This window comes from Rattus norvegicus, chromosome 2, assembly GCF_036323735.1.
Source record: "Rattus norvegicus strain BN/NHsdMcwi chromosome 2, GRCr8, whole genome shotgun sequence".
NCBI lineage: Eukaryota > Metazoa > Chordata > Mammalia > Rodentia > Muridae > Rattus > Rattus norvegicus.
This window is the reverse complement of record NC_086020.1, coordinates 41763109-41776486: the sequence shown is the minus strand read 5'-3', so window position 1 is coordinate 41776486 and position 13378 is coordinate 41763109. Positions and strand designations below refer to the sequence as shown.

Below are 13378 nucleotides of genomic sequence, written 5' to 3'. Positions count from 1 at the left end.
AAAAAAAAGAAAAGAAAAGAAAAAAAAAGAAAAAAAAAAAGAAGTTTCTTTGTATCTCTGCGAGTCAGAAAAGTTGTGGCAACAGGAAACAACTTCACTCTAAATCCAGAGAAGAAGAACACCAAGAATGAAGAAATCAGTCACTGGGAAGCTAACAAGGACAAAGAAACAGTGATGCAGAGAAAGGCAACATGTAGGAGGCCACTGGAATCGTGGATCTCCAAGGACCAAAAGCTGCAGCTACCAGGCAAATAGAGACCAGGAGATCATCACACTGAGTGAAAAAAAAGCCATAATTAGAAAAGCCAGGATTTGCATGTTTTTTCTCACATGTACAGTGTTTGAGGAGTAAAAACAGAGAGTATTAGGGAAGGGGGAGTGAGAGGAGAGGGAAAGGGGAGGAGGGGGGAAAGGGTGCTAAGAATGAATATGATCCCCTGTGGTCCAGACACCACACAGACCTAAAGGGACCCGGTGTACAGCTCCCTGCACTCAAATCCTGTGGAAGGGAGAGCTAAACCCTCAGAGGGGCAGACAAGCCTGGGAAGCAAGAACAGACTACACTCTGCCCACATTTCTGACTCCAGAGGAAAACATCTAATGCCATCTGGGACCCCGGTGTACAGGGGCCCCGGGAAAAGGCGGCACAGGCCCTCCTGGTTGCCTCCCTCACAGAGAGCTCAAAAGCAGCCCCCTGGGAACAACTTCAGCCAAGGGACCACAGGTAAGACCAACTTTTCTGCTCCAAGTGACCTGCCTGGTGGACTCAGGACACAGGCCCACAGGAACAGCTGAAGACCAGTAGACAGGAAAGACTACACGCCTGAAAACAGAACACTCTGTTCCCATAATTGGCTGAAAGAAAACAGGAAAACAGATCTACAGCATTCCTGACACACAGGACTATAGGACAGTCTAGCTACTGTCAGAAGCAAGGCAACACCAAAAACAACCTGATGGCAAGAGACAAGTGCAGGAACCCAAGCAACAGAAACCAAGACTACATGGCATCATCAGAGCCCAATTCTCCCACCAAAGCAAACACTGAATATACAAACACACCAGAAAAGCAAGATCTTGATTTTAAATCACATTTGATCATGATGATGGAGGACTTCAAGAAAGACATAAAGAACTCCCTTAGAGAAATGCAGGAAAACACAAATAAACAAGCAGAAGCCTAAAGAGAGGAAATGCAAAAATCCCTGAAAGAATTACAGGAAAACACAATCAAACAGGTGAAGGAATTAAAAATGGAAGTAGAAGCAATAAAGAAAGCACAAAGGGAGACAACCCTGGATATAGAAAACCAAAGGAAGAGACAAGGAGCCATAGATACAAACATCACCAACAGAATACAAGAGATAGAAGAGAGAATTTCAGAGGCAGAGGATTGCATATAAATCATTAACACAACTGTCAAAGATAATGTAAAATGGAGAAAGTTACTGGTCCAAAACATACAGGAAATCCAGGACTCAATGAGAAGATCAAACCTAAGGATAATACGTATATAAGAGAGTGAAGAATCCCAGCTCAAAGGATCAGTAAATATCTTCAACAAAATCATAGAAGAAAACTTCCCTAACCTAAAGAAAGAGATGCCCATAAACATAAAAGAAGCCTACAGAACTCCAAATAGATTGGACCAGAAAAGAAACTCCTCCTATCACTTAATAATCAAAACACCAAATGCACAAAACAAAAAAAGAATATTAAAAGCAGTTAGGGAAAAAGGTCAAGTAACATATAAAGGCAGACCTATCAGAATCACACCAGACTTCTCACCAGAGACTATGACAGCCAGAAGGTCCTGGACAGATGTCATACAGACCCTAAGAAAACACAAATGCCAGCCCAGGTTACTGTATCTAGCAAAACTCTCAATTACTATAAATGGAGAAACCAAAATATTCCATGACAAAACCAAATTTACACAATATCTTTCTATAAATCCATCCCTACAAAGGATAATAAATGGTAAAGCCCATCATAAGGAGGCCATCTACACCCTAGAAAAAGCAAGAAACTAATCATCTTGGCAACAAAACAAAGAGAAGAAAAGCACACAAACATAACCTCACATCCAAATATGAATATAACAGGGAGCAATAATCACTATTCCTTAATATCTCTCAACATCAATGGTCTCAACTCCCCAATAAAAAGACATAGATTAATAAACTGGATATGCAATGAGGACCCTGCATTCTGCTGCCTACAGGAAACACATCTCAGAGACAAAGACAGACACTACCTCAGAGTGAAAGCCTGGAAAACAACTTTCCAAGCAAATGGTCGGAATAAGCAAGCTGGAGTAGACATTCTAATATCGAATAAAATCAATTTCCAACTAAAAGTCATCAAAAAAGATAAGGAAGGACACCTCGTATTCATCAAAGGAAAAGTCCACCAAGATGAACTCTCAATCCTAAATATCTATGCTCCAAATACAAGGGCACCTACATACCTAAAAGAAACTTTACTAAAGCTCAAAGCACACATTGCATCTCACACAATAATAGTAGGAGATTTCAACACCCCACTCTCATCAATGGACAGATCATGGAAACAGAAATTAAACAGAGACATAGACAGACTAAGAGAAGTCATGAACTGAATGGACTTAACAGATATTTATAGAACATTCTATCCTAAAACAAAAGGATATACCTTCTTCTCACCACCTCATGGTACTTTCTCCAAAATTGACCATATACTTGGTCAAAAAACAGGCCTCAATAGATACAGAAAAATAGAAATAATCCCATGCATCCTATCAAACAACTACGGGCTAAGGACTTCAATAACAATAAGGGAAGAGGGCTGGACAGATGGCTCAGCCATTAAAGGCTAGGCTCACAACAATAAGGGAAGAATGCTCACATATACATGGAAGTTGAACAATGCTCTACTCAATGATAACCTGGTCAAGGAAGAAATAAAGAAAGAAATTAAAGACTTCTTAGAATTTAATGAAAATGAAGGTACAACATACCCAAACTTATGGGACACAATGAAAGCTGTGCTAAGAGGAAAACTTGTAGCTCTGACTACCTGCAGAAAGAAATAGGAGAGAGCATATATCAGCAGCTTGACAGCACACCTAAAAGCTCTAGAACAAAAGGAAGCAAACACACCCAGGAGGAGTAGAAGACAGGAAATAATCAAACTCAGAGCTGAAATCAACCAAGTAGAAACAAAAAGGACTATACAAAGAATCAACAGAACCAAAAGTTGGTTCTTTGAGAAAATCAACAAGATAGATAAACCCTTAGCCAGACTAACCAGAGGACACAGAGAGTGTGTCCAAATTAACAAAATCAGAAATGAAAAGGGAGATATAACTACAGAATCAGAGGAAATTCAAAACATCATCAGATCCTACTACAAAAGCCTATATTCAACAAAACTTGAAAATCTGCAGGAAATGGACAATTTCCTAGACAGATACCAGGTACCGAAGTTAAATCAGGAACAGATAAACCATTTAAACAACTCCATAACTCCTAAAGAAATAGAAGCAGTCATTAAAGGTTTCCCAACCAAAAAGAGCCCAGGTCCAGGTGGGTTTAGTACAGAATTCTATGAGACCTTCATAGAAGACCTCATACCAATACTATCCAAACTATTCCACAAAATTGAAACAGATGGAGTGCTGCCTAATTCCTTCTATGAAGCCACAATTACTCTTATACCTAAACCACACAAAGACCCAACAAAGACCAATTTCCCTTATGAGTATCAATGCAAAAATACTCAATAAAATTCTGGCAAACCGAATCCAAGAGCACATCAAAACAATCATCCACCATGATCAAGTAGGCTTCACCCAGGCATTCAGGGATGGTTTAATATATGAAAAACCATCAACATAATCCACTATGTAAACAAACTGAAAGATAAAAACCACATGATTATTTCATTAGATGCTGAGAAAGCATTTGACAAAATTCAACACCCCTTCATGATAAAATTCCTGGAAAGAATAGGAATTCAAGGCCCATACCTAAACATAGTAAAAGCCATATACAGGAAACCAATAGCTAACATTAAACTAAATGGAGAGAAACTTGAAGCAATCCCACTAAAATCAGGGACTTGATAAAGCTGCCCAATCTCTCCCTACTTATTCAATATAGTTCTTGAAGTTCTAGCCAGAGCAATCAGACAACAAAAGGAGATCAAAGGGATACAGATTGGAAAAGAAGAAGTCAAAATATCACTATTTGCAGATTATATGATAGCATATTTAAGTGATCCCAAAAGTTTACCAGAGAACTTACTAAACCTGATAAACACCTTCAGCAAAGTGGCTGGGTATAAAATTAACTCAATAAATCAGTAGCCTTCCTCTACACAAAAGAGAAACAAGCCGAGAAAGAAATTAGGGAAACGATACCCTTCATAATAGTCCAAAATAATATAAAATACCTCGGTGTGACTTTAATCAAGCAAGTGAAAAATCTGTATGATAAGAACTTCAAGCCTCTGGAGAAAGAAATTGAAGAAGACCTCAGAAGATGGAAAGATCTCCCATGCTCATGGATTGGCAGGATTAATATAGTAAAAATGGCCATTTTACCAAAAGCAATCTACAGATTAAATGTAATCCCCATCAAAATACCAATCCAATTCTTCAGAGAGTTAGACAGAACAATTTGCAAATTCATCTGGAATAACAAAAAACCCAGGATAGCTAAAACTATCCTCAACAATAAAAGGACTTCAGGGGGAATCACTATCCCTGAACTCAAGCAGTATTATAGAGCAATAGTGATAAAAACTGCATGGTATTGGTACAGAGACAGACAGATAGACCAGTAGAATAGAATTGAAGACCCAGAAATGAACCCACACACCTATGGTCACTTGATTTTTGACAAAGGAGCCAAAACCATCCAATGGAAAAAAGAGCATTTTCAGCAAGTGGTGCTGGATCAACTGGAGGTCAACATGTAGAAGAATGCAGATCGATCCATGCTTATTACCCTGTACAAAGCTTAAGTCCAAGTGGATCAAGGACCTCCACATCAAACCAGATACACTCAAACTAATAGAAGAAAAAGTGGGGAAGAGCTTCAAACACATGGGAACTGGAGAAAATTTCCTGAACAAAATGCTCTAAGATCAAAAATATGGCAAATACATAGGCGAGTGCCATGATTAAACCACTGAACTGAGAACAGGACCCCTATTGAAGGAATCTTAGTAAGGACTGAAAGAGCTTGAAGGGGCTTGAGACCTCATATGAACATCACTGCCAACCAACCTGAGCTTCTAGGGACTAAGCCACTACCCAAAGACTATTCATGGACTGACCCTGGGCTCCATTGCATAGGTAGCAATGAATAGCCTAGTAAGGGCACCAGTGGAAGGGGAAGCCCTTGGTCCTGCCAAGACTGAACCCCCAGTGAACATGATTGTTGGGGGAGGGTGGTAATGGGGTGAGGATGGGGAGGGGAACACCCATAGAGAAGGGTAGGTGGAGGGGTTAGGGGGATGTTGGCCCAGAAACCGGGAAAGGGAATAACAATCAAAATGTAAATAAGAAATATCCAAGTTAATAAAGATGAAAAAAATGAAAAAAAAGAATGAATATGATCAACAGATATTTGTAGGGGGCGTGCTATGTTAACTTCCTGTTCCCCAGTTGGTTCTTGATCTGTCAGTAAAGAGAGCCATGGGCCAATGGTTGGGCAGAAGCTGTATGCAGGACTTCTGGGTCCCAAGAGAAAAGGCAGATTCAAGGAAAGAGATGGGGAGTTTCTGCCATGCTTTGGAACCAAAGGAACGCAACAGCCATGTGAGGTCTCTGGAGGAGCAGGGGCCTGTGGCCCCTACTACAGGTGGGTGGTCAGGGATGCTTGGCAGGGGCTAAGGAGTTTAGCAACTGAAGTTTAGGGTGGGTGGGAGAGAATTCGATAAGAAACTGATAAGAGAATGCTTTTCCAGGTAGGAGATAGCATTGCCCAGCATTTGTGTCTTAAGGCAAGTTGAAAAGTAACAAACTCTGTGTGTGTGTGTGTGTGTGTGTGTGTGTGTGTGTGTGTGTGTGTGTGTGTGTGTGTGTCTTTTGCCCAAGGATTCAAGGGAAACCTGATAATGAAGTCACCTCAGGAGCTAAAGGCCGGTAGAGCATAAAACTACCCGCTACAGATATTATATGAACATCAAAATGTCATGAAAAGTTTATCACATAAACATATGAAATGTCATGATATACAATATGCACAAACAAAAATATACGGATTTTTTTCTTCTCCATTTAGCCATTATATTACAACACTTTTAGCCTCTCAGTCCATCCTGAAATACTTAAACTCTCCGAAATTCTCATTCTTTTTTTTTTTGTAATTTGATATTTTAGAATTATGCTTTAATTAACATACAAGGCAATGGACTTTATTATGGGATTTTCATAAGCATTTGTTACTGTACCGTGTACTAGTTCATCCCCGACTTGTTGGCCCTCCACCATACCCTCTCCCTCTGGCCTCCTCTCACTTCCCAAATGTTCCCTCTCTGTTTTCATGTTACTGTCTTCTTGTTCCCTACCAAGTAGACTTTTTTTTTAACCTGAATGTGAAGAAAATTCAGAAGATTAGAAAAGATGTTGTCTCAGCAGCCCGAAATTCTCATTCTTAAAAGAACCGCTCTTCTCTTTTATGAATTAGCCTCTTCACTTCATTAAGCCCTTCCCGCTTCAGTTTTGTTTCTTGGCTACTCTTCTTGCCTGGTTTTGCCTGTGCCCTTTGCTTTTTTACCCTCCCCAACCTGCCTGGCCTTTTATGTAATCTCCCTCTTATAAGCTGCCTGCTCATCCTCATCACCGCCACTCTCTCTTAAATCCTCAGTCCTGGACAAATCTTATCCTTTCAGTCCCATCCATCATAAGTTCTTGTGTGCATCAGTCTACCATATCCTGAAAATATTGTTTGGATGCAAATAACCACTACCTCCAGGTCTTAAAATCACTCCACCCTCTCATCTGCAATGAACCTTAGGCTTGGGAGAAGGGGAAAAGATAAATTTTAATCTGTGTTCCATTGTCTCTTATTCTTTCTAATCTACGTTAGAAATCATTAAACTGAATGTCGAAAGTTCTTCTTTATTAGGGGAGAACATAGGGGGAGGAAGATATTGTGCTCTACAGATGATGTGATGGCTCTAGCCCAAGCTTACCTTTGGTTACTTCTTTTATTTCTAAATAAATGAAGAAGAAAATAATCCCTCAAAATACAGTCAGAATGGCCACACATTAGCTTGTGTGATGTGCCTGCATTGTGGATAGTAAAAAAGTGTTCAAGGCACATAAAGTGTTCTAGAGATAGTTTTTCAAAATGCAGATTGTGTTGGTGAGTTATCAGCATATTTTTAATAAAGCAGAACAAGAATGTGTTAAAATACATCTTGTACAATAAAGCATTGTTTTCCAAGAGTTTGTGTACTCTATCCATGTGCGTGTGTGTGTGTGTGTGTGTGTGTGTGTGTGTAGTGCATTTCTTAATGTTGAGTAAAGTAAAAAACATTTGTTGAACCATGCTGAAAATGACCAACAGATTTTTAAGTGTTATAGCTTCTTATAAACTACACAGGGCTTATTGTGGTTTAAATGAAACCCTCTCCCACTAAGTGGGTCATGATAGTTCAAAAACCATCAGTGGATTAATCTATTGACAGATCATGATTTGATGGTGTTATTGCAAGTTAGTGGCATCTTCATTGGAAGGAAGACAGAGTTAACTGAGGAAAATCTTTGAAGAATCTATCTTGCCCTCCTTCCTTTCTTTTTCCCTCCATCCTCATGTCTACCAGAATGAAAAATCTTTTCTATGACCCTCTCTTTATGGCATTTTACCTCAACTTAGGCCCAAAACAGCAGAGCCAGAAATCCTGAAGAGTATGGAACTAGGAATCAAAAGAAATCTTTATTTCTTAGATTTGGCTGATATTTTTGCAACAATGACAAATTAAATTGGCTCATGCCTTATTGTAAATATGTTGTAGCAACAACATGTTCATTTAGTTCAGAGGTAAAGACTCCTCTGTGGGTGTCAGTTGATGATAAAATAGAGTTTGAATGATGAAAGACTCATAATTAAAGCATCAACTTAAGAAAGATATATTGATTATGAGTAAGTTAACTAGAGAAGTATATGAGAACAGTGTAATAGAGGTAAGCAGAGGTCAGAACATTTGACAGAGCATGTTTAGGAGAAGTCATTAGGGTACTGAATACAACACCAGACCAATACAACAGACCAGAAGGCCTTTCAGAAGCCCTGAGCAAAGAGAAAAGACAGTTGTCCTTTATCCAGATCTCTTGGCTTCCATGGATCGGTTACTTCCTATAGGCCATCCTGAATTGTATTCCTTTGTGTGTCCTTCTCTGGAGCACAGCATTCCATAACCCAAATGTCTTTCAACCAGTCTCAGCTAGTTTTCCATGGGGAAACAAAAAACCAAAACGAAAACAAATTTGAATTTTTAAGGCATGAGAAGGGGAACAAATTTAAGCCAAACTCATAGGATTGCTCAAATCTACCAAGAAGAAATTTTGCAGACCAAATTTCTTAGTTGGGGGTTTCTATTTCTGTGAAGGAATACCATGACCATGGCAACTCATAGTAGCGACAATGCTTGGGGCTGGCTTACAGTTTCAGAGGTTTAGTCCATTATCGTCATGCAGGAAGCATGGCAGCACACAGGCAGACATGGTGCTGGAGAAGGAGCTAAGAGTTCTATGTCTGTATCAGCAGGTAGCTTTATCCTCAAGAAAGACCCTGTGTCTGGGGCTTCCAAACCAGTCTTCATAGCAGAGTGCTGGCCAATGAATGTCTAGGCTCTTACCAAGACACTAACCCAAAGCAAAAGGAACTATTTCATTAGGTGACTAAAGTTCACTCAACCTATTTGAGATGGTCCAGTCCTCAACCTTATCTTGGGAAACATAGCACAAAGAGATGAGAGATATTCTGGAGACCAACAACATGAGCTGCTGACCCCAGAGTTTCATGTGAATGGGGTTAAGAAAACTCATCAAAACCTACCTTCAGTGAGCCAGCACCCCCCCCCCAGACCTAATAACTAACAGCTGGACTTGATATTGAACATTTGAGAGTTTCTCCTCTAAGGTATTTAAGGAACTGAAAAGGTGGCTCAAAGGTAGAAAAATAAAGAAGAAAGAGAAGGAGCTTGTTTTGTTTTGCTTTGTTTCCTAAATAATTTAAAGCTCTTTTAACAAAAGAATAGGACTTCTAGCCCATGACCATACCCATGTGCTGGCCGCAATCACACAAGAGCTCCATCCAAATGTAGTGACTATGGAAGAACCTGGCTCTTGCTGCTCTTACTCATGTCTAAAAGCCAGCAGAAAACTCATTTCTCAGAGCCTTTGTAGCTAGAGGAAGCCCAGAGAACTTCATAAAAAAATGAAATAAAATAAAAACATTTCAAGAACAAAATGCTCCAAAAGTTAACACGCAGTGTGCCCTGTCTCTCCCTGACATGACCATTTGCGTAAAAGCCCTTGAGCATGAAAGAGTTAAAATTCTGCCGTTTAAGAACAACCACTTGACCTTTCAATGTGCTGGTTTGAGGCCAATCACCTTTCAACGAGCATGATATCTGGCACAGGGCAAGCTAAAACACACCAATTATTTTCATGGTGTACACGACTGAGCTCACAGTGTCCCATTTAGCAAAATGAATAATGTTCATTTTCCAAAAGTCAGACTTAGCTGCTGAACACCTCTGCTGGAAAGGTTTTCCCTTGCCAGCCACCTCCAAAAGTGCTATTGTACAAGCCTTGCCCTGAAAAAGCAGGAAACCTTGAGGAAGATAACTTTGTGCTTTTCTTTAAATTCTACATATAAAATAATATCCCCAAGATATTTATATTTTGGTATTATATTTATATTTCAGTATATCTGACCTAAAAATTAAATGGGAAATAATTTCTAACTTTGGTTATGAATTTTGCAACAAAACACTTAGCAGGAAATAAAAATCCAAAGTTAAGTGTTGTTGTGCATTGTGTGATCTCAGTCATCCAGATAAATTCATCTAGGTAAATTCATGGCCACTCTGGCATATAGGGTAGGACCTTGCCTCAAAAACAGAAAACATTCCAGAGTCCATAAAAGGGTAAAATGTTGGCCTCTACAAAGAGGAAATTCTTTAAAATCCAGAGATTCAAAGCCAATCACTGAAACAGAGCATGTACTCCCTAAAATAAGTCTTTGCTGTTAAAGGCTAATTCCCATGAGAGTCTTCTAAGGGGTAAGATTCCCTAGTGTTTTTAAAAATAATATTCAGTTTACAAACATTCCACCACCTTCCTTAAACAAATAGATAGCAAAATACGATAAACATTGCATAGTTATTTGGGCTGGGTGCAGACATGCATGCCCTAAATGGACGCTGGACCATGATGCCTTTTTGCTTCTAATCACTGCAAATACATGTCCCTTCTTTCCTTTTCTGTTTTTAATCCTTGACCTCCAAGTTCTCATTGGTGCCCCAAGCATTCCATTTCCATCAGCGCTTGCTCCTACGTTAGCCAATTACATGGAATCCTAACCTCCACATCTAGACCATAGTCTAGTCCAAATCTAAGTTTCTTTGTTGGATCCTCTTCTTTAGAGCTACAGCTTTGGAAATGCCAACACTCAAAATCCTCCCTATGATGCACACTCTAGAGGAAGAGACCTCTGCCAGCTATGCCTGTGTTTGCCAAACTCTCCTTTCCCTAATATATGATCCCCCCTTCATCTACTCTTCTTTTGTAAGTCCAGAAAGAGAAAGGTCAGGATCTAACAGCAGTGTGACTGTGGGATTCGACCTCAAGCCAACACCCAGCTACCACCCACCCACTGCTTCTGCTTTGGGGCTGTGGAGGGAGTGGCTTGATTCAGGAAGAATAGCCACTGCTAGGATAGGGACTGCTCACAGATGGTCAGGAAAATATATCCTATCCTCTAATCTCAACAGGGATGGAACTTGGAGTTTACTGTCTATCTGGACAGCATGGACATCTGTACGTCTAGTCCTGAGGGCTGCTCTAGAGGGTTCTCTCTTGAGTCCAGTCAGATTAGATCACTTCATAAACTTGTGAGACATGGCAGTAGCCAAGATTTCTAGAGCATCCCTCCCGGGAATCCTAATAATCAAAGTTCTACCGCTAATATAAAGAGAAGAAAGCTGTCAGAAGATGGGACATTAGCGACTCATCCTCACTGATGTTATTACCTGAGTGATCCAGGATAAGTTACTAAATGTCACTAAAGAGTCAGTATCACTTGCTATAAAGGGGAAATTAGAATATCCACCTTTCAGTGAGGGAGACAAATGAAATCAAGAACCGGAAGTATTTTAAACTATAGAAATGGGGAGAAGAAGGGACAGGTTAGAGCAAAACACTAAATCACCCCTTCTATGGGCAGGTACTGTGAGACTTCAGACAGGAAACTGATGACTCATGCCCTAAAAACTGTCCAAGGGAGCAATTCCTGAGATCTCAACATCTGGCCAAGATCTTAACCTGAGAAGCATATTTTGCAATCAGGCTATTGAAATACACATTATAGACTTGGGACTTACAGGATAAAAGCAAAGGTTTTCCTCATTTCACTCCAAACAAACAAAATAGCGAAGAGCAAAATCTCTAGGACAGATCTCCCAATCCATGAACTTACTTTATCCCAGTGGCAAATCAACTCCACTAGAATGTTCAGCTTGGTGTGTTCTGCTGGATCCCATTTAAATGGGAAGTGACCCTCAAAGTCCCAGAACGGAAATTGGGAAGTCAACTGAACTGATCGTTCTAACTTCCAAAATGCAAATTATCACCATACTGTTATGCAGGAGAAATACAGTAAGATAAACGTGAACTTCACCTTAAATTGTGCACAGAAAAAGAATAAAAAAGCCCTACCCAAAAAGGGACAGGCACCTTCTGCTATAAAGACTGACAGACAGCAAAGTGAAAGGAGCCCAGCATGGGCCCCTCAAAACCAAAGAGCTACTGTGCCTAATGAAATGACCCACTGTAGTGATCAGAGGCTCTTCTCTAGGGAAAGTGGCAATGCCACTAAAGGCACTCTTCTTGAACAGAGTAAAAGACAAGTGCCCTTTCCAACCTCCTGTTGTGTCTGCACAGTGCTTGGGTGACTAGAGTGCAAACCCTGGGTTCTGCCCTGTATTCGCATACCTCCTGTGATAGCTTGTATATACTTGGCCCAGGGAATGGCACTATTAGAAGGTGTGGCCCTATTGGAGAAGGCATGTCACTGTGGGTGTGAGCTTAAGACCCTCACCCTAACTGCCTGGAAGTCAGTCTTCTAGTAGCAGCCTTCAGATGAAGATGTAGAACTCTCAGCTCTGCTTGTATCATGCCTGCTGTATGCCTTGATGATACTGGACGGAACCTCTGAACCCATAAGCCAGCCTCAATGAAATGTCTTTCATAAGACTTGCCTTGGTCATGGTGTCTGTTCACAGCAGTAAAACCTTAACTAAGACACTCCATAGACCATCACTTCCATCTGGTTTACATCAGCCACACATTTAGCCAATCTTTCAATCTGGTTTGCAAACCCAGCCTCTCTGGGCTGGATTCTCCACTTCCCTGCCCTCCCTCCCTGCTCTTTCCCAAGGCTGCCAGGTGAAACTTTCTAGCGGTGTAGCAGTGTACATCTCTCGATTGTTGCCTTTCTGCCATGCTTCTTCGCGCCTACTGATCATCTCTAACTCATTCAGCAAGTGGTTCTCACCCTGTATACTTAGGGATGATGTGTCCGAGTGCAAAGCGTATAAGCCTGAGACCAGATGGATGGGGTAAGACTCTACTTTGGGTTAAGCTTTATCTCTTAGTAGCTATGGGACTCTGGTAAGTTACAAAATCTCTCTGTGCCTCTGTTTGCTCTAGTAGGATGAAGAAAAGAGCTACCTACACAATTACCAAGGATTAAAAGGGGCTATTAATATAGATAATGTGGTTTGTTCTTACAGATTTGAATAAGAACAAGAATTAGTGTTTATGAAGTGATTACTACAACCGAGCTCTACTTTAAGAGTTGTATGATTGTATGTACAATCATTTATTATGACTATTATTAACCTTACTTCACTCAAGGAGAAATCGAAGCAAGATAGAATCCACAGACTGAATCAGAAGGCAATCCAGCTTTGGCCTTATGGCTATCAACTTGTGTGATTTCCCTTCCTCTAGGTATGTGTGCGTTGTTTATGTATTTGTTTGAGAGATGTCTCACTATGAAACACCAGGCTGACCTTGAACTCCTAATCTTCACGTCTCTGCCTACCAAGTGCTAATGCTATGGTCCTCTGCCATCATGCCTGCTTTCCCCTTGGC

General features: G+C 40.4%; 1 protein-coding gene across 2 annotated transcripts in view; it reads right to left on the bottom strand.

Annotated features, from left to right (window-relative positions):
• The window catches only part of Pde4d (phosphodiesterase 4D), a 1514231-nt gene that overhangs the window by 1486081 nt on the left and 14772 nt on the right, over positions 1–13378 (bottom strand). The gene's annotated exons all lie outside the window — the stretch shown is intronic.